General features: G+C 41.5%; 1 long non-coding RNA gene across 1 annotated transcript in view; it reads left to right on the forward strand.

The window, feature by feature from the left end:
* The window catches only part of LOC135362102 (uncharacterized), a 57,468-nt gene that overhangs the window by 33,728 nt on the left and 1,174 nt on the right, over positions 1–22,566 (forward strand). The window lies entirely within an intron of this gene.

Raw genomic sequence — 22,566 nt, forward strand, 5'->3', positions numbered from 1 at the left:
ACAGTGAGCCTAATTTCACAGATGTCCTTCAGACAGCAGTTTCCTCCTTAATCCAGGAGGGTTTTTATGAGTGGTTCTAGAATTATATCATCCACTGAGACCATGAAAAGAGCATGGAAGTCAAAAACAGATTGGAGTTCAATGAACTGGTTAATTAAACAAATATTTGTTGGGTGCCTTCTGTACGTCAATTACTCTTCTAGTTGGCGTCCTTAAAATACGGCAATGAACAAGAGAGTTGATCCTAGCCCTCGAGGAGCTTATAGTCTGGTGGCGGCAGATAAATAACCATGTCACATAAATTCAGGTAGTGATCAGTGTTACTAAAAAATCATAATTAGGCAGAGAAAGAGGTTGGAGAGTGACTATTTTAGGTGAGGTTGTTAGGGTAGGTATCTCTGAAAGACATTTGAATTGAGACAGGACTGAGATGAGGGAGTGGCTTTTCCGCCTGTTCTGGCAGGGGGGCCAGACCCCACTGGGCAGGGCGTGAGATTGTTGTGTTTGTCACCCGGCAGAGAGTGTGAAGGGGAGCACGCATTGGGGTCTGAACCCCACCTCCTACCATGAAGTAGCCTTAGAACTTTTCTCAACTAATTTAATCCCTAGGAACCCTAGATTCTTTGTAATTATTAAGGATTCTGGATACAGGGGCACCTGGGTGGCTCAGTTGGTTGGGCATCTGGATTCGGCTCAGGTCATGATCCTGAGTCCCAGGATTGAGCCCCGCATCGGGCTCCCTGCTCAGCAGGGAGTCTGCTTCTCCCTCTGCCTGCAGCTCCCCCTGCTTGTGCTCTCTCTTTCTCTCTCTCTCTGTCAAATAAATAAATAAAATAAAAATACATAAATAAAATAAAATAAAATAAGAAATTCTGGTCACAACAGTACCCAACTTTGAGCTAGGCTGAACTAAAAAAGAGAATTTATAGTAAGTACCCAGTATATCACCCAGAAAGTAGGGGCAGGAAAGAACTAGAAGCAAGGCCTGGGAATAATAAAACACCAGCAACAACAACCACAAAACAAGACTTGTACTCTGTCACTCACCTTGATTTCTCTGTCCGTGCCCAGATTTCCTCTCTCTGCAGCCCAGCTTTCCCTGCTCGCTCTCCACATGGACCTCCCTGAGCCCCGGAGCTTACCCACTCAGCCCAAATGCTGGCTGTCCCCCTGTCCACTCTCTGGTCCTGTCTCACCCCTGACACTGGACTCAGCACCCCTGGGAAACAGCCTGCTCTCTGGAAATCATGAGCGACTCAACCACGTTTACTGGGGAGTTCAAGGGAAGGACGGAGCAGGGGATGCCCTGCACACTGCCCAGCATGTTTTTCAAATCCCCCCTATGTTCCCAGAGCTTCCTGGCAGCACACTAATCCAGGGTTCTTCTCTTTTGTCCCTACACATCATCCAGTTTGCTCCTGGGTTTCCCATTCTCCACTCCACCTCACCTCCACCAGGCTTCTCCATCTCTCACCCTGTGTAAGCAGGAGCGCGGAACTTTCTCCCAGCTTCTAGAGCTGACTGTGAATTCTCAGCACCACCCATCCTACCATGGCAGTCCTCCAACAGAGATTTTCCAGACACCAGGACCTGCTCTCTGAGAGGGTTAATTGTCTTACTAGTTCCAGTTCTGTCTCTGAATTGCAATTCCAAATTTCTGCGAAAGAATATCGGATCAGCCTGCCTTGTGTCATATGCTTACACCTCAGGTCCAATCAGCTCTGGCCAGAGATGATGTTCCTTTTGTGGACAGGGAATTTGACAGGACAGTTCCTAGAGGACACAGGGCTCCTTCGGAGATAGATGGTCAGATACACCAAAGATGTCTGTTACCGACCTCACATATAAAACGGAGACAGTAATATATCGTTCTCAGGGCAATTGTGCCAGCTAAACAAAATAACACGCGATCGGGGCATTCCACGGTATCTTGCCCTCAGTAAACGTGACTTTCCTCCTCTTTTCAAGAAACAAACCAGTAAACCCCAAAAAACCTCTCCCTTGATTTTCCAAAATAATCTCAGCTTCAGTGTGCTGCCCAGTTCTAGATTGTGCATATAAAATGTTCACCTGAAAAATATAGTCATGGTAGGTATATTTAACACATACAAATATATATATATACACACACACAACACATACAAATATATATATACATATATACATATATTAGGCAGAAGTATCTAGGTTTTGTCCCCTCTCTCATGTCTTCTCCCCTCCTGCTAGGTTTATTTTGGTGTTGTCTGATAGGATTGTGCCCTTTCTCATCTGCCCCTACTTCAGGGTTCTAAACTATATATTGGAGGCAATGCATTGGGAAGAACAAAGAAGCAAGGATGGGGATTGGCTCTGAAAGGGAGAAATTAGAGAGCTACAGGAAGAAAGGCGTTTGGCCAGATTTTTGAGAAGGGTAGGGAATGTAGAAGACTAGGGAAAGAGCATTTGGAGAACTGTCACCATAGGCTATGATTTGGATCCACTTTAATGATATTTGAGAGATGCCAGTAAGATTGGAATTACTCCTAATTACTCTTGACTGCTGGAATCAGTCTGCAACTCCCTGTTGAGACAGAGCCAGGTGGGTGCCTGGGATTTATTTTGTCTGCTTATAGATAAAAGAATCCTTTTCTCCAGGAATTTACCACATTTGGGGGACTCATGGCTTAAATATTTAAATGAAGGTATGAAATGATTGAAACATAGAATAAGACAGTCTACCAAAAGGTATGGAACTGAGTATAATCAAAGATTTCAGGTCTATCTAGGTTAGCAGAGGCAATAGTGAGTCACAAAATCTCCAACCAACTGCTGCTTTCTGGGCATGAAGAATATTTACAAAAATTATAGAGTCCTTTGACATTTAGACAAATAACCCATTCTGTGCAAAAAGCAAGTTTCCTCAAGGGAGTTTCTAAATAATAATTTTGCTTTTCCACTGTGCAAACGGGAGTCTTTGTTGATGTGGCGTGCCGTATGAGAACGCCTTCCAGATCACTGATGCACTCTTTCACAAACCGTCTTTGATGAAAAATTAAACAGAGACTAAAAGACTTCCTGCCTCATAGCTAATGAACTATGTGAGACGGGAACACATTCCAGAAACTTGAATCACATTGAAAATTTGCATCTAAACTCCTTTAAAATAAAACATGTGCTTTCCAAAATCTTGATTATAAAAATGATGTGTACTATGAAATACTAAGTGGAAAACAATGAGGTAGATATGTTGACATGCAGACATATTTATTATTTGGTGTTTTGTGTTTTTTTAAAAGACATTTTACAGAGCAGTATGTTAAAGAGATCAGGGTGACATAGACAAAAACCTAGGGAGGCCAGGCAGGTATCAGAAGTGTGAAGGGCCAGGTCTGTGACAACAGGTGCCAAGCTGTTTGTGTTGTAGAAAAGTAGTATTTGTGTAGCTATGCAACCTTTTTAAATCATTGTGTGGGTCAAACAAAACACTATACTGGGCATATCCAGCTCCCCTAAGACTGTTTGTAAGCAATAATTTGAAAAGCAAACTCTGATATACGTATTCCCTTGTAGATGGGTGCATGTTTATAAATACAAAATAAAATACCTGGAAAGATACATATATAAATTTTTCTTGGTGCATATCTTCGAGAAACCAAACTTGGGGAAGGGGGATTGGTGAGAGAATATGTTAAAGGACACTTTTGACCTTTTATTTTATCTCTCTATTGTTTGACTTGTGCAATGGGGATGTAGTCGCTCATATATTAATGAGTAATTATGCCTCACAGAAATAAAAGAGTCGGGGTGCTTGGCTGGCTCCGTTGGAAGGGCATGTGACCCTTGATCTTGGGGTTGTGAGTTTGAGCCCCAACCTGCATATTAGAGATTACTTAAATAAAGAAATATTTAGGGGCACCTGGGTGGCTTAGTCAGTTAAGTGTCCAGCTCTTGGTTTTGGCTCAGGTCATGATCTCAGGATCGTGGGATCGAGCCATGTGCCAGGCTTCGCCATCAGCAGGGTGTCTGCTTGAGGTTTTCTGCCTCTCCCTCTCGCCCTCCCCCAGCTCTCTCTCTCTCTCTCTCTCAAAAATAATAAATAAATAAATAAAATCTTAAAAAAGAAGAAATATTACAAAAAAATGAAATAAAGTAATTCATAAAGGTTGTAGAAATTTTGGGAAAAAATGAATAGATAAGAAAAAATACTCATAGTCTCATAAAGTCAGATCTGACTACTGATCATTGTCCTTGCTTGTTTGGGCCCTGTCATAACAAAATACCAAAGACTGGGGCAGCTCAAACAGCAAACATTTATTTCTTACAGTTCTAGAGGTCGAGAGGTTTCATGATCAGGGTGCTAACATGGTCTGTTCTGGTGAGGTCTCTCTTCTTGGCTTGTCAATAGCTGCTTTCTTACTGTATCCTCACATGATGTAGAGAGAGAGCTCTCACATCTCTTCCTCTTCTTAAAAGGGTACTACTCGGGGCGCCTGGGTGGCTCAGTTGGTTAAGCGACTGCCTTCGGCTCAGGTCATGATCCTGGAGTCCCTGGATCGAGTCCCGCATCGGGCTCCCTGCTCCAAGCAGGGAGCCTGCTTCTCCCTCTGACCCTCCCCCCTCTCATGTGCTCTCTCTATCATTCTCTCTCTCTCTCAAATAAATAAATAAAATCTTTAAAAAAAAAAAAGGGTACTACTCGCTTTGTGAGAGCCCCACCCTCATGACCTCATAGAAACCTAAGCACCTCCCAAAGGCCCCACCTCCAAACACCATCATATTAGATGGGATTGGGATTGGGCTGTGACACATGAACGGGTGTGTGTTGGGTGGGGGGACACAAACGTTTAGCATACAACAATCATATTTTGGTATCATTCCTTCCAGTCTTTTCTTTCTGTTCCAAATGTATTTAAAATAGTTGGGGTTGTATTGTATGGACATAGTTTTAGACATAGTTTTACATCCTGTTATAAATCTTTTTCCTTGTCAGCTTTTAGCATGGATTATCACCTTAAGATAGATTCATGTAGATAGAAGTAATGGGTCAAAGAGCATAGATGTTAAAAAAATTTATGCATATTGTTAGTGTGTTTTCCAGAAAGGTAGAATCAATTTACAGTTCTGCCAACAGTATATGAAAGTACTCATTTTCTGTTCCCTTGCCAACACTGAGAATTATCAATTTAGAAATAATAAAAACTGCTATTTGATTATTATTTTTAAACCTTTTACTGAAGCATAAAGATATATACAGAAAAGTGTCTGATTATCACAAGGCCAGCACACCTGAGCAATCAGCATCCACAACAAGAAAGAGACTGTATTTACCATCTTCAGAATCCCCCTCATCCCCCAACCCTGTTATTATGGTCACAAGAATAACTACTATTCTGACTTCTAATGACAATAGATTAGTCCCACTTGGTTTCTCATTTTGGTGTAGGATTCTATTTTATAAATACAGTATATCACAATATACTTAACTACTCTGCTGTTAATGAACATCTGGTACTTTCTGGTTTGGGATTAAGAACACATTCTGTACATTTTTTTTTTTAAGATTTTATTTATTCATTTGAGACACAGAGATACAGAGAGAGAGAGAGAGCATGAGCAGTGGGAGAGGCAGAGGGAGAGGAAGAAGCAGACTCCCCGCCGAGTCAGGAGCCCGATGTGGGACTCGGTCCCAGGACCCTGGGATCATGACCTGAGCCGAAGGCAGACGCCCAACCATCTGAGCCACCCAGGTGCCCCCATTCTGTACATTTTTTTTTTTTTTGGTGACTACATATATGCATTTTTGAGAGGCATGCCCCTGGAAGCAGAATTCCTAGACCATAGGGTATGCCCATATTCGGCTTCAATACATACTGGCAGAGAGCAATCTCCAGAATGGTTGTGTCTATTTAGACTTCTACCATGTGTGTATAAGAGTTCTAGCTTCTCCCAATTTTGGTCAATACTTGATATTACCAGCCGTTTTTCACTTTAGCTGCTTGGCTGGGCTGTGTAGTGATGCATCATTGTGGCTTTAATTTGCATTTCTTGGTGATTCAGCAGGTGGAGCAACTTTTCGGTGTTTAGTGACCATTTAGAGATGCCCTCTTTTGTAAATAGTCTACTTGAGTATTTTGCCAATTTTTAAATTGTTAAATTGTATAAACTATTTTTATATTCTAGGTTATAATCCTTTGTCAGGTATTAAATATCTTCTACCCTTTGGGTCGTCTTCTTCCTCTTTAATGGTATTTTGTTGAACAAAGGATATACACTTTTTTTTTCTTCTTTTTTTAAGTTAAAAAAATTTTTCCCCTTTCTGTGATTTGGGCTGCACTGCATGTATTCAGTTTTGATTTTTTTAAATTCCAGGATAGTTAATATACAGTATAATGTTAGTTTCAGATGTACAATACAGTGACTGAACAATTTTGTACATTACCATGCTCATCATGACAAGTGTGCTCATAATCCCCATCTCCTATTTCACCCATCCCCCCACCTGCCTCCCCTCTGTGACCATCAGTTTGTTCTCTATAGTTAAGAGTCTGTTTCTTGGTTACTCTCTTTCTTCTGTTTGTCATTTTTTTCAATTAAAATATATTTGACATATAACATTGTAAATTTAAGGTGTAAAATATGTTAATTTGATACACATATATTGTAATATGATTGCCATTGTAGTAATAATTAGCACCTCTAACATGTTACATAATTATCACTTCTTTTTAATGGTTGGAATAATTATGATCTAGTGTCAGCATATTTAATGATTATAGTGCAATATTGTTGTCTATATTCACTTTGCATTAGCAAAAGATATACATTTAATAGACTCCATTTATAGTTAATGCTTGTTGTGTTCCTGTATAAGTGTTGAATCATTATATCAATTTCAGGTGTACTGAAATAATATAATAATAATATATTCAGTACAACCGAAACTAATATTATATTGTATGTTAACTAACTGGAATTTAAACATTTTTTTTTAATTTTTTAAAGATTTTTATTTATTTATTTGACAGAGAGAGAGATAGTGAGAGCAGGAACACAAGCAGGGGGAGTGGGAGAGGGAGAAGCAGGCTTCCTGCCGAGCAGGGAGCCCGATGTGGGACTCGATCCCAGGATTCTGGGATCATGACCTGAGCCGAAGGCAGACGCTTAACGACTGAGCCACCCAGGCGCCCCTAACTGGAATTTAAATAAAAACTTTAAAAAAATGCTTGTTGTGTTTATTTAAAGAAAATTTGTACACTTTGAGGGCCTGAACATACTTTCTTCTTATTAAATTTGCATCCTTTGATGCTTAGTGAGATTGAATTTTCTTCTTTTAATAAAATTTCCTTTAGGGGCACCTGGCTGACTCAGTGGGTGGACAATGAGACTCTTGGTCTCGGGGTTTTAAGTTCAAGCCCCAATTTGGGTGTGGAAATTACTTAAAAATAAAATCTTAAAAAAAAAATTTTCTTTGGTCTTTTGTAATTAAATTGTCAGCCCTTATCTTTTGTTTATTGTTTTAAAACTATATTACTGTTTCTTATTGATTTCTAGAAAATACTTACATATTAGAAAAAATTTGCATTTTTGATCCTAGATATTTTTCATAACTTGTTAGCCTTATAATTATTTTTAATAGATTTTAATATAATCAAATCATTTTTTCTTTTGTGATTATTTTCCATTTACTTTAGTTTTAAAAAGTCTTATCTGGGGGCACCTGGGTGGCTCAGATGGTTAAGTATCTGCCTTCGGCTCAGGTCATGATCCCAAGGTCCTGGGATCGAGCCCCGCATCAGGCTCCCTGCTCAGTGGGGAGCCTGCTTTTCCCTCTCCTTCTCCTGCTCCCCCTGCTTGTGCTCTCTCGCTCTCTGTCAAATAAATAAATAAAATCTTTTAAAAAAAAAAGTCTTATCTGTTAGGAAAAATATTTTTCCTCTAATTTTGTGGTGTTTTGTCTTTATTTTGTTTTGTTTTTCTTTTATGTCTAGTTCTTTGATTCATGTAGGACTTATTTGGATGATATTGTGGGGTGAGAATCTAAATTGATTTATTTCCCCCTAATAAGTCAATTTCCCTTTTATTAATGGGATGATTCTTCTTTATCTAATTGATTTGTAAGACTTCCTTTATAATAAATTGAGTTAGTTTATATACAGTAGTTTGCTTTTTAGCTATCCTGATCCATTGATTTGTATGCCAGTTCTAATGCTGTGATAAAAAATTTAAGTTTTAAAATATTTTGTGGGCTTTTGGCGGGGGCTAGGGATGTTTTCCCAACATTTTTCATCTTTTTCACACACGATTTTGGCTATACTAGTCTGTTTACTCTTCTGGATAAACTTGAGAATCTTTTTGTTTTGTTTTTTTGTTCCAAAACAGTCCTTTGAGATTCTAGATTATAATACTTTAAACCTGTAAGTTAGATTGTAAAGAGCTGTTTCTTTTTCCCTTCAATATTTCGTCTTCTAAGTACATAATTTGAGAAGAAGGGCATAAAATTATTAAAGGGACTATTTTTACAAAATTTAATAAAGGGACTGTGGGTAAGGTGTGAGGAAGCCACTGGGATAGGGCAGTACCTCAAGGCTAGAAATAATGAGGGCTATTTCACCCCTCCACACAAGGAGAAGGGAGACAGGGTCAGTTACCTGGACACAGACGAAGCACATCTTGCTGAGGTCAACCCAACAACAGCTGCACCTTTTGTGGGGATTGATGTCACTGTGCAGGTGAGAAGCTGGGAGATCAAGTAACAAATACTATGACTTCTTTGAAGACGTAGAAAATATTTTTGTATTTCAATGGAAAATATGCATTGTCTATAGCATACTATTTCAAGTTATCAGATTCTTGCCTTGTTCATTGTCTTTGAGCTATTTTGCAACTCTTTGTAAATTTGTAGGTAACTGATAGATATGTAAATTCCATCCTGTCAGGTAGTAATTTTAATTGACTTCCTCCCCTGAGTAGAAAAACCAGTTTGTATTTGCGATTATTATGTGAGATAATAAATGTTTCTCATTATTGTAAACTGGGTTTTCTATTACTTGCTGCTGAAATCCTCCTGGCAGACAGATCCCTCCTAAATTGGGGTCAGTAAGACTTCCTGCCTGTCCCACAGGGCTGTTCTTTGAAAGCACTTTGAAAGGCGTTTGACGATATTCTAAAGAATGACATACAGTATGTGGGAGGCATGACGCATAGGCCCCAAGGTGGCTGGATGCTCAAATATCCACTTCTCAGAGTCCAAAAATTAGAAAAGAAATTAGTTCATATACATTCCCTCTAGGCTTTAACATCGTTGCGGTGTTTGCTTTTGATAATAAACTACAAAACCAGGTCTCGCGTATTTGCAGTAAATTGGAAAAGCAGCTGTTGGAATTCAAGGACAAATGGTCAAGTAAAAAGGCCACCATGAAAAGCACAGTGATCAATATTCAAGGTTTAATTAACTCCCGCTGCATTTCATTACCAGTGTGTCATCTGTATTTGATTATTTGCCTCAGTCCTGCAGGTGGTTGAGTTTCTAGATCATTGCAGAATTGAGTGCTGGTTTCCAGCAAAATATCTAAGACACTTCTGTCATCTCTAAGGGGTATCACTTAGTTTGGGCAAGCTTTTAGCACACAAACAAGTGACTGTTTATTAAATCCCATTTGATGGTTAGAGTTACTATAGAACCAACCTCTCTTCCACGGCTCCTTCCCTCCAAAGTAGTTGCAAGCACTTGGAAATTAGAGTCTAATTTTTTGTTTGTTTGTTTGTCTAAGCATGTTCTGAAAATTGGGTCAGAGTTAGGCTTTATTAGCCCTTGGTCTTTCATCCCTAATGTCCTCAGTTTCATAGCAGTATCCATCCAATGGACAGAGAGGAGGAGACACCATTAAGAAAAAAAAATTGTTTTCTTTAGGGTTTAAAATCTTGTGATCCAAGTCATAGAGCCAGTAGGTGCCAGGCTTAGTCTAGCTAATATTTGCTATGGTTTGGAATTTAATACTAAATCATTTTAAAAAGCCATTGCAGACTCCTCATCCCTTCTATTCCTGAGCACAAAGCTCTAACCAACCAACATATCTATGAATCTATCGTGCTGTTTTTTTTAAGGTCTATTTTATTTATTTATTTTTTAAAGATTTTATTTATCTGTTTGACAGAGAGAGACACAGCGAGAGAGGGAACATAAGCAGTGGTGTGGGAGAGGGAGAAGCAGGCTTCCCACGGAGCAGGGAGCCCGATGTGAGGCTCTATCCCAGGACCCTGGGATCATGACCTGAGCTGAAGGCAGACACTTAATGACTGAGTCACCCAGGCGCCCCTTTAAGGTCTATTTTAAAAAAGTGAACATGTGTTCACTGGTTTGTTCTGGTTTTCAGATAATGTAGGTATGTTTGCTATTGATAAGAACTTCTCATTTCCTCTTCCTCTTCTTCTTTTTTTTTTTTTTAAAGATTTTATTTATTTATTTGAGAGAGAGAGAATGAGAGAGAGAGAACACCTGAGAGGAGATAGGGTCAGAGGACGAAGCAGACTCCCTGCCGAGCAGGAAGCCCGATGCGGGACTCATCCAGGGACTCCAGGATCATGACCTGAGCCGAAGGCAGTTGCTCAACCAACTGAGCCACCCAGGCACCCTTCCTCTTCCTCTTCTACTGTGTATTTTAAAGCCAGTAGTGGTTCTCAACCCTGACTGCACACCAGAATCAGAAATACAATCAAAATATAATCAGTATAAAAATTACTAACAATGTATCTCACTTTTTTTCCATACTGAATCTTGAAATCCAGCGTGCATTTTAAACTCAAAGTGCATCTCAGTTCAGACCAGCCACATTTTAAGTGCTTTAAGTGCATTGGGCTCCATGTGTCTAGCGTGACCATATGGGACAGGCCAGATCTAGACCAAGAGAGTAAATGATTTTAAGAAAATAAAGACATCGGTGGGGAGTAAAAGCGTTCTGAGAGTCTTATCTTACTCTCAGGGTTGGGTAGGTAGTAAGATACAGATCCCGACAAAAGTATCAACCAGTCAACACAAATACAATGGGTAAGTTCCAAAAGACTGGAGAAAAAAGTAGAACCAATCAAACAAAAAGCAGGAAGTAAAAAGAAAATTCAAGATAATAAACGAGAAATCATGACTGATCGTTTAAAAAAATCATAGTCTGTCCATACTTTGGAATACTGTACTATAACTTAAAGCAATAAGGAAGGCAGCCTCTGAGGGCCCCTGATGATCCCTGCCTACTGGCATTCATGTCCCTGTGTCATCCCTTGTCCTGAGTGTGGCTAGACTTATTGATTCTCTCCTAATGAACAGAATAGGACAGAAGTGATGAGATGTCACTTCCAAGATTAGGTTATAAAAAGGATTTGGTTTCTGTCTTGGACACACTGTCTCTCACTCTCTTAGATCACTCACCCTGGGGCAAGCCAGCTGCCATGTCCTGAGGCAACCTTGCAGGGAGGCCAGGTGGCAAAGGGCTGAGGCCTGCCAACAACCACAGGAGTGAGGCTGGGGCTTGAGAAAGTTTTGTGATGTAGCATATTGGAGATCCCAGGGTAGCTTGAAAAGTGTAATACATGCTGTGAATTAGGGCAACTTGAAGGGTTTTCAAGAAATGGGCACAAGGATTGGAAATGCTTTTTTTTTTTTTTGAGATTTTATTTATTTATTTGAGAGACAGAGAAAGAGCATATGCACAGGGGAAGGGGCAGTGGGAGAGAGAGAGGGAGAATCTCAACCAGACTCCCCACTGAGCACAGAGCCCCACATGGGGCTCAGTCTCAGACGATGACCTGAGCCGAAATCAAGTTGGATGCTTAACCAACTGAGCCACCCAGGATGCCCTTCCCTACTTTGCTTACTAACCACCCTTTGCCTCCTGCAAAGTAGCCAAAATCCCACCCTAAAGATCATATGACTAACCCTAGTTCTGGAATTTTCTTTTCTTCTTTGAAGCTGTCATGGTAGGTCACTGTGTTTGCATCACACTTGTCATTGTGGGGGTGGGAGGGTAGGAGCATGAGGTCAGGCTTCAGATTCAGAGAGCCCCAGTTTTAAATGCTCACTTTGTCATTTCATATCTCTGTGACTAGGTAAGCCATTGTCAGGAAACTGAGTCTCAGTTTCCTCAACTGGAAAACGGGAATGATAGTACATGTCAAGCACATGGGATATAATACACATGTAATAATTGGCTGTAATTATCACTTCCAACTGAGAGTGTTATTTTCTATAAATCTGGATTAACTAAACCCAGGAAAATTGGGTAATATGTCCTGAGTTAGAGCCATATCTGATATCTAAATTAGAATTTTCAGGGGTGCCTCAGTTAAGAGGCTGCCTTCGACTCAGGTCATGATCTTGGGATCCTGGGATGGAGCCCCGCCTTGGGCTCCCTGCTCCGCGGGAAGCCTGCTTCTCCCCCTGCCTGCTGCTCTCTCTCTCTCTCTCTCTCTCTCAAATAAGTAAAGTCTTTAAATAAATTAGAATTTTGTAACTTACGTTCACAAAATCCTTCTCAGGATAAAAAATAAGTGTTGCAGTTTCGAAGACAGAAAAGCAATGGAAATATAGATCCACCAAAGAAAAAGACAAGACCTTTGGTACTTATGTTTATAGAGCCGTCATTTTCTGTCAAAGAAACTCATTTGGGTAAGAAGCTTCCAACTAAAGCACTTTAGCTATTGGTTTGGCAGCAGTAAAGGGCATGGTGTTGGAAATCTTAAACACCCTAAGATTCTGAAAAGCTAGAGTCAGGGTTTTTGTTCCTGGAAAAGTGACGTTAGACTGTTTGTCTGTTTACCTCCAGTAAGACTGTTATCCACTGATAGCAATGCATCAGAACCCTCTGGAGATATTTGGGCATTCTTGGCTTCTGGCTACAATTTTTTTTTTTTTTTTGACACCTCAGCTTTATCCAGATGAACAAATTTTTGCCAATGGATGTATAGTATTCTGATCAGTTCTCAGGGAGGAAATGATGAGATACAGCCAAATAGTCCAGGGAGCCCTGCACCCAAGGTGGAGGCTTGGAGGCACCTTGATGTAAGGGATAGTGTTTGATCCTGCTTGTGCACTCACTAGCTCTGCAACTTGACCTGGTCACCAACCTCTCTGAAGGCCAACTTCTTTATCTTGGTTTCCTGAGCCTGGCCCAGAGTAGGCTCTTCTTAAGTGTTTCAACGATTACTACTGTGCCATAGTTTTATTCTCCCCATTTTTCATAGGGGAAGATTGAGTGAGGTTCAGAGGAGTTAAGCTCAAGGCCATGACAGAACTAGTGTCTAAACCAGGGTTTCTCAACCTCAGCACTATTGACCACATAATTTTGGACCAGATAATTCGCTGCTGTAGCGGCTGTCTGGTGCATTTTGGATATTGAACAGCATTTCCAGAAGTCAATTTAAGGCTAATTGTGAAGTCAGAACATCTTGTCCTGAGTTTCCCTCTTTCGCTCTTAGGCCTTTTAATCTATTAGTAGTTCCCTCTTTGACTTCTACCCCGCCCCCCTACCCCCACCCTGTGCCCACTGATTTCACGGTCCTCCTTCCTCCATCAGAAACCTCCTTCTACCTTCAGATGGCTTAAAGTTGTAGCTATTAAAAGATTGTTTGGCTGTTGTTTAGATTTGCCTTTTATTTTTTAAGACCGAGTTCAACATTTTGAATTAAGAGCATGGACACCCCAACAGCAGTTCTCAACTGGAGGGGTGTCGTCCATTCAAATCACCTGCGGCATATTTAGAAACGATTCCCTAGACCCGCTACTGGGAACTCTGATTCAGGTGCGGAGGGGAGGTTGGGAGTTTTAGAAGCTACTCCATTGATTCTAACAGGCTAAGTGCAGAGAGGCTCTTCAAAGGCAGCAGAGTTCAGGGGCTGCATTAATAATGCTTATCAATCAGCATCACCAGGAGAATTTGTGTTAACAAACAAGATTTCTCAGGAGCAAGCTTAATTAAGTCAGTAATTCTGGGACTGGGCCCCTAACTCTTCATCTTACAAAATGACCGACGTGATTCTGATGTGGGGGTGGGGGGCGCAGACCACCCGTGTTGAAACACGGGCAGGAGTTAAGTTTGTTGGAGGCGTGCTGGGTACTGCCACATGCAAAACACGGAAGCTGGGGTAAGAGGTGACACGTCTGAACCCCAGTTTCCTAGTTTGAGAAATGAGGATACATCGGGATCTATCTTGCAGAGTGTCCGTGAGATGAAATGAGATGTGACTCAGGTGGGAAGCCTCGCAAAATGTTTGTGGTCATTCATATTATTCATGGATTAGAATCTCAAGCAATTTTGATGATTAGTCTTACTAAGTGTTTTTTTTAGTTAAACCTAACAGTATAACCTATTTATAGATTACCATTTTTGGGGAGAGAGGGATCCTTCTGAAAACCAGATATAACCAAGTTGGGAGTTCACAGGGGTGCCAGCCAGTGGGCGCTCTGTGTCTGTCTGCCTCTCCTAACAGATGTGAGCTCCTCCACCACAGTACCTAATCCTCTTCTCGGCCTTTTCAGGGCTCTGCACACCTTTGCTGAATTGAATGACTGGTCCTATTAGTTTGCTAGAGCTACCGTAACAAAGTACCACCAATACAGTGGCTTAAACAACAGATATTTATTGTCTCATGGTTCTGTAGGCCACAAGTCTGAGATCAATTTGTCAGCAGGGTTGGTGCCTGCTGAGAGCTGTGAAGGAGAATCTGTGTCAAGTCTTTCTCCTAGCTTCTGGCAGCTTACTGGCAATCTGCCATTCCTTGGAGGCACATCACCCCAATCTCTGCCTTGATTTTTCCCTGTGTGTGTATCTGTGTTCAAATTTCCCTTTTTTTTATAAGGACACTGGTCATATTGGATTAAGACTCATCATAATGACTTCATTTTAACTTGATAAAGATCCTATCTCCAAATATGGCCACAGTCTGAGGTACTGGAGATTAGGACTTCAACACATAATTTTCTGGGATATGATTCAATCCGTAGCAATGGTCCACTCAGTTGGGAATTGAAGGCACCATGCAAAGCCAAGATACTGATTTTTCATTGCAGAGTGAAGAACGTTCTGTTCTTGTCACTCCCAACCTACAGCTTGAACAACACAAATCCATCATCATACTTGAGAAAATAAATCAAACCCACTACCATGTTGAAGGAAAGGCTCCATACGATCGCTAGTAATCATCCTCTTCCTAAACCAGGGGCAACACCTTCTACATTGACTTAGCCAAAGTCCCTGCCATGACACTGTTGGATGTCCCTAAATGTTTGCTGACATTATGAGGTCTTCATTTCTCTATTGTGAACATTGTTTGAAAATGTGATTTCTCCTTCTATAAGCAAAGGCAACAGTGGACTTATTTACTTGCTTGATATTAAAATAAGGGTAAGTGCTTAAAAACGCATGACCACTTGGCTTTATATTTCATGATGGCTAATGACACTGCTGGCAGACAAGAGGACAGAAAAGATGGATGTGAAGATTATATATGCCACTGAAGGGTAAGGCTCTTAAAAAATAAGATAGTGAAGACATGGACTCATAACTATCTGATTTGACCACAGCCTCACTAACATGCCTTGGTATTCTGTGAACAGACCTAGAAGGGCTTTCACACCAGCTCCCTCAGTCTAACAACACACATTTCCCAGCAACATGTTGCTTCATTTCCCTGAAAGCAGATGTGTGGGTCCTGCCACGAATATGTAGCCAAGACAGGAAAGAGATCCTTGGAAATGCACCTGCTCAGCCAACTCTTGAGAAGCAAAGAATATAGCTCATTATTTTAAGGAAGTTTGTAGATAGGCAAGCCACGCTTCAAGTGTAGAGAAGATGTGAGGAAGAGTGAATGACAGGCCTCAGACTACTATTCCGTGAGAGTCCTGCTCACAAGACTGAGTGTTGGCTGGCATCTGGGGACTTCGATGTAAGCAAGGTTCCCATAATTCCTTAACTGCTGAGTGGCTCACTGTGCCTGAAGTGTTTGTGCAAACAATGTGGCTAATGGTGAGCACCTGCTTGCCTCCTGGGAGCCTGGAGCGGTAGCATATGCGAGGCAGAGGGTGCCTATGGAACCGGCCCCCAGGAAAAACCCTGGACACGTAGCCTCCCTAGTCGGCAGCACTTCACTGGGTTGTCGCAACACTCGTTGTTGGAAAACTTAAGCATGTCTTATCCTGTGTGACTCCATGGGGCAAGGGCTCTTAGAAGGTTGTGCATCCTCTTGTGAGTCCTGTGCATCCTCCTAACGAATCTTCCAATGTGGAGGTGGTCTCAGGGGTCCTTGATGCAGAAGGAGCAGCTGTTAGCCGAAAGAAAAGACTCTTTAAGCCAAATGCTTACAAAACTTGATGCTTGACATGGTTGGAACTTTTACATTATTAAGTAATAGCACTCCAGCTGAGATAACTATAGAATGTAGTTTGCTATACAAAAAATAATTTTCTGGATTATAGGCAGGAAAAGGCAATCAAACAAGTGGGAGACTCTTTTTACCTTTTATGGAAAACAAGTCTAAGAAAACCATGAGGGAGCTGGAAGTAGGGACCAACCGGCTGACATTAATTACAAACCATTTTTTCCCCCTCTCCTTAACCATTAATTGGCACCTAAACCTCAGGTCATAACTTACTTGGAAAATTCAAGTTTGTTTTGAAGACTTAGACCAAGCTTTTTTTTAAAGATTTTATTTATTTATTCATGAGAGACAGAGAGAGAGAGGCAGAGGGAGAAGCAGGCTCCCTGCCGAGCAGGGAGCCCGATGTGGGGCTCGATCCCAGGACCCTGAGATCACGACCTGAGCCGAAGGCAGACGCTTAACCATCCGAGCCACCCAGGCGCCCTAGACCAAGCTTTTTTATGCTGGAGTGATAGATACTGTAGAAATATATACAATCATTATCTGAAGCTTGAAGGCCATCCCTGGACAAAACTTCGGAAGAATGTCATTTTAGACAACCACAAAAAAAGCACTCTAAGAAAGGGAAATAAAAATGAATAATGAACAATGAGCAGGCAGGAAGCTGAGGATGACTGTCCTCAGGGACTTATTTGCTAAAGCTTTGATTTCTACTAGGTGGTTCTCAGAGATGCCTTTGAAGTGAGTCTCTCATCCAGCCTAGGTGTTTCAGAAGTTGGAACGTGGGGCCACACCCTGGAATCTCTCAGTGCACTTCTTCTCCAACTGGATCGTTCTCAGGGGGCTCGGGACAGATCCAGGAGCCAAATGATCTGGGGTCAGATATGCTCCTGAGAGGTCCATGCTTCCCCTATTTCCTCTCATCTGTGGCAGAGCCCACCAGGCACAGAACCTGGCCGCTTCAGGCATCGAGAGGCAGCTCGCTGCCGTCCAACTTTGGGAATGACAACTTCAGAAGGCTCCTGGCTTTTGTGTGACTTGTTTGTTCTCACTAAGGTAGAGGCTTTAAGACTTGTTATTAAGTCTTAAATATGGAATGTCCAGAACAGCTCAATCCATAGAAATCCATAGGTTGCAGATCTGTGGTTGTGAGGGGCTAGGGGGAGGGCAGATTGGGGAGGAGCTGCCTAATGAGTATGAGCTTTGACTTTGGAGTGATGGGAATGTTTTGGAAGTAGATAGAGGTGGAGGGGGGGGGGGCAGATCCAGCTGCAGCTGCGGTGAATGGAAATGCACGGCTGATGGCCTTTGATGTACACAGCATGGCCCCAGGCAGCAGGGACCAGTGGAGACAGGGAGTCCATTCTGGGCCTTTAAACGGTGTAACGTTGAAATATACGTACAAGAAATTTACCCAGAAGAAGGAACTGTGTATCCAAGGATTGGTTATCTAATAATCCCAACTTTCTGGAACCCAGGAAAAAAGAAATGTAAAAATTAAGCACAGAGGTCCCTGTACAGTCAAAAGGGATGTCACGAAGTCCATATGCTTTCCTCATTGCTTAGAGTACATTTATTCTTGCTTTATATTTAAAAAAAAGAAATCTATCTTTAGCCTCCACTAAACCTGCTCTCAATGGACATCAAAGCCTTCCTTGGGAAAATTACATTCTTTATTTTATGATTTGTTTCTCTAGGCAGCATTTTTTTTTTAAATTTTATTTATTTATTTGAGAGAGAGAGAAAGCGAGAGGGCAAGCATCAGCTGGGGGAGGGGCATAGGGAGAAGCCTACTCCTTGCTGCGCAGGAGCTAATGACCCAAGCGGACCTGACGGCATTTAACCACAGAGGTTAAACTGACTGAGCCACCCAGGAGCCCCTCTGGGCAGCAATTTTTAAATGTTGCCTCCTCTTTCCCTCTCCCTTGACTTTTTAAAAATTAAATAATTGATTGAGGTGAAATTTACATAACAAAAATCTAACCATTTTAAAGTGAGCAATTCAGTGGCATTTAGAATACTCACAGTGTTGTCCAACTACCACCTCTATCTACTTCCAAAACATTCCCATCACTCCAAAGTCAAAGCTCATACTCATTAGGCGGCTCCTCCCCAATCTGCCCTCCCCCTAGCCCCTCACAACCACAGATCTGCACCCTATGGATTTCTATGGATTGAGCTGTTCTGGACATTCCATATAAATGAAATCTTAAAATTCTTTTGGTGGCCTTTTGTAAAAGGCTCCTTTCACTTAGCATAAGATTTCTTCAAGTTTCAACCACATTAGGCGTATTATCAGTACTTCACTCCGTTTTATGGTTAGGTAATATTCCATTGGATAGGTAGTCCAAATTTTGTATATCTATTCATCAACTGAAAGACATCTGGGTTGTTTCCACGTTTTGGCTATTATAAATAATGCTGCCAGGAACATTCATGTTTTCCCTGACTTTTGTCACTCTCCACAATGACGATGAGAATAGTACCTATCTCATAGGACTCTTAGGACTAAATGAGAATTAAACATTTAGAATAGTGCTTGGAACATGGTCCAAGTTCAAGAAATCCTTGTTATTATTGTTTTATTATTTTTTGATACATTAGAACTCAAAAAGTATCAGGAGTCAGTTTGCATCAGGGTGGATAATTTTATAGACCTCAGTAATTGTATCACTTCAATAATCAATGTAAGAAATAGTGACCCTGAATCATAAGTGAAAGTTTAACAGTGAAACTGTGGTATTTTCTGGGTAAGAGGGCAGGAATAATTATGATCCCACATTGATGCATTTCCATCAAAACTTAGCATTATGTATTGGAAATAAGTATGGCCTTACAAGGACCTGCCACAGAGTATCTTTTTAAAACTAATGACCTATGAGTTTGCAGAGGATAAGTCAGCTAGTAAGGGCCTCTGAGGGCTATTTCTCACGCAGTAGAATCATGTGGGGATAGTGGTGGTGGGCGGGGGGCGGGGGGTCTGTGAACAAAGAAGAGCATGGCAGCATGTCTGAGCCCAGCAGATTTGCATGGAAGCAGGAAGACCAGAATGGATACTTGTGCTGGAATTGAGTTACCCTTGCGAGGTGGCTGGGCTGATGAAGAAGCAACAATGTACCTGCAAGTCATCTGTATGAAAAATTGATAGCAAATTAGAAGAGACTGAAGATTCAGAACAAACGGTGTGAGCTCCGGTGAAGGGAAGGGTGGTGATGCCATGGCGGGTGATTGGAGAGCTGGGAAGGCAGCTGCCTGAGTGAGGGCGCAAGGGACTGCTTTGACACACCGAAGTCAGGTGTGTCGTGTCACTTCTATGTTCAGATGGGCTTTCTCTTCTATTAGGAAGGAAAGGAAATACAGCAACGCTCTAGGTTGCTTTCTCAATGTCTATTCTCATTTTTTTCTGCTGTAAGAGTAGGAATGGGTTAAGATATGCTACAGTAACAATTCCAAAATCTCAGTGATATAACCACAAAAGTTTATATCTCATCTGTGCTAAGAGTGCACTTCTGCTTGGTTGGGTCCATACTCCTGCATCTTTATCTTTTCTCACCCCAGGAGGCAGGCAGATGGAGCCGTTTCTGACTGCAATGGTGCTGGTGCCTATGATAGAGAGGATATTAGCAAAGCAAAGCAAGGACTGGCTCTTAAAGCCTCTACTATCATTTTATTGGCCCAAGTAGGTCATATGGCCAAGACTGACTTCAGTGGGTGGTGGGGATGGGGTTATGGGTGGGAGGAAGGGGAGTATAATTCTCTCTTGGTGAAGGAAAGCAGATACTGGGGAAAGATAACACAGTCTATAATCTTTGCTAATTGAACTCCAGCTTTTTGTTTCGTTTCGTTTTTCTGGTATGAACCTGTGGTCTAAATCAATCATGGCCAACAGTTGGCTGGTAACAGCTTTAAGTGTGAATGGGCATCATGGGCATGTGTCCCAATTCTGGCCAACGAAACATGAAGATCCCCTGGCTGGGGGACTTGTAGGAGAAGTTTCTTCACTTACAGAATGTGACTCAAGGAAGGGATATTTTTTTCTGCCTCTGAACATGATATTGGTAACTGCTGTATCTGCATCACATCCAGCCTGAGGAGGAAACCTCATGGTGAACTTGGCAGAGCAGACAGACAGAACCTAGGTCTATTGAGGACATGCTTGAACTACTGAATGAACCAACACCAAGGTCACTCTATCTGCAGACTTCTGTTATATGAGATAATACATCTCCTTCTTGTTTAAGTGATTTTTAATTGGTTTTCTCTTACTTGAAGCCAAAGTTTTCTAGCAGACAAAAAGAACTTTTACTGCCTTGCTAAACCAATTTAGATTGTAGTTTTGGGAAAAACATGTTTATGCATTTGTTCAATAAACAAGTGATAAAACAGCTTTTGTGTGAGGAACACTGTGCTATGTGAAAGGAAGACATGCAAGAAGAATAAGAAAAAGCGTTTATAATCCAGGAGGGAATATAAAATGAGCACCCAACTAAATATAGGCAAGAAACGATGGTGGTTTAGACTACAGTGCTGTCGCTGCTGGAGACTGAGATGGGGATTTAGGGGGATTGGTGAAGGACTAGGTCTTCTGGGTTACTCTGTAACTACTGAAACACATCAGAGAGGATGTAACATAAAAAGCTTTTTATCTGCCAACACACTTGTTGGAGCTTTGCAGGAAAAGGCATCGTGGATGCTGTGGCTCGGCTCACTCAAATTCTAACCCAACCTCCTTCTAACGTCCCTTACTGCCGAGACTAAAAGCCAAAATCACATTTCCCAGCCCTACTTGCAGTTAGATTAGTGAAGGCGATTTGGAATGTACCGGTCGAATCCATTCACGCAAGGCATGAACTGGGAAATGAGGTAATAGAGGAGAAGCAGGATCAGAGGCATACGTTTTGCCGCTGTGACCTGTGGCAGGAGGGGTGTGGTTCGGGCAGTCCTGCTGAGCCCTTCTGGTTTGACAGGCGGCCTCCTGATGGTGGCAGGAGTGACAGTAATCTTAGCAGCCCAGTTGGGCAATGGCTGCTACCTAAATGCTTCATACGTGTGGGCTGTAAATATTATACTTAATATTTACCAAAAAGAAGGCTACACGATGTCTGTGTACTATGAAGAGAGTCCCTAAAGGATAATAGAATGATCAGCCTGACTTTCGAGCTAGTTTAGTCCTGAAGGAAATATGTTTCATGGTTCATCGTATGTGATATTAGTGTCCCTATACTCTTTTTATGTTCCTTTCTTACAAGTAGCCTGTGCTCCCACAGTATAATGTGCTAAAAAACTGGCTCTGTCAAATGCCTAAAGAAAGCTAGACTGTTGTCATTAAAGATGAGCGTCTTCCTCTAGAACATCCCAGAAATGTTAAACATCTGATGAAAGATGCTATGTGAGAGTGAGAATGAACTGTGACCTTTCGTTGCACTGATAGTATCTGCTTCCACTAAGCAGGAACTCTGTCTAAACCAGGAAGCCTAACAGCGGTGCAACTCCTGAGACAAGGATAACTTGACTGCGATAAGAATTTTTGATCAGCAAGTTAAAAATGTCAACAAAGACATGCAGGAAGTGACTCTTTGCTCCCAATTCCCCAAATAATTTCACCCTTCTCTAAATACATTTTTGGTACCCCTCTCAGCACGTTTTCTATTTTTTAGCTTGTATAGGAGCTATTTATATCCATTTCTGATCTGCCCAATATATGAAACTGTAAAAGTACTGAGGGCAGGGACACGCGCTGATTCATCTTTGGATCTCTTAAAGTGTCTGCTAAGAATGGATCCTTTTAAAAAGGAGCCCGTCAATCTATATTTAGTAGAGGAACTGGTGAATTCTTGTGCAGCCCTTAGTCATGAGGACTAATACTTTTGTGAAAGGATGCTGACAAGGTGTTCCTATGCGACTAAGCACTTTGATTCATATTCCAGATGAAGGGGAAAGAAAAATGGGTACAGGATGGGGAGGGTTTTATCCTCGGCTCAGACAAGTGTTTCCTCCACCCCCCATTCATAGTGGCAGTGGCAAAAAGAGGACACATTAAGGGGGTAGGAGGCCTGCGTCTAACCACTCAGGGGCTATATGATCGCAGAGAAGATGCTGGAACGCACTCTCTCCACCTGCCTCATAAAAGGGATCGATGAGGTGATGAACTATATAGTTCCTTCTCATTACATTTGTCTTGTAGCCACCGTTCTAGAAGATTGAAGCTCTAATCGTATGATGATT

Source organism: Mirounga angustirostris, unplaced genomic scaffold (genome assembly GCF_029215605.1).
Source record: "Mirounga angustirostris isolate CCGP_5_RB_7025 unplaced genomic scaffold, mMirAng1.0.hap1 SCAF_12, whole genome shotgun sequence".
In the NCBI taxonomy this organism is placed as follows: domain Eukaryota; kingdom Metazoa; phylum Chordata; class Mammalia; order Carnivora; family Phocidae; genus Mirounga; species Mirounga angustirostris.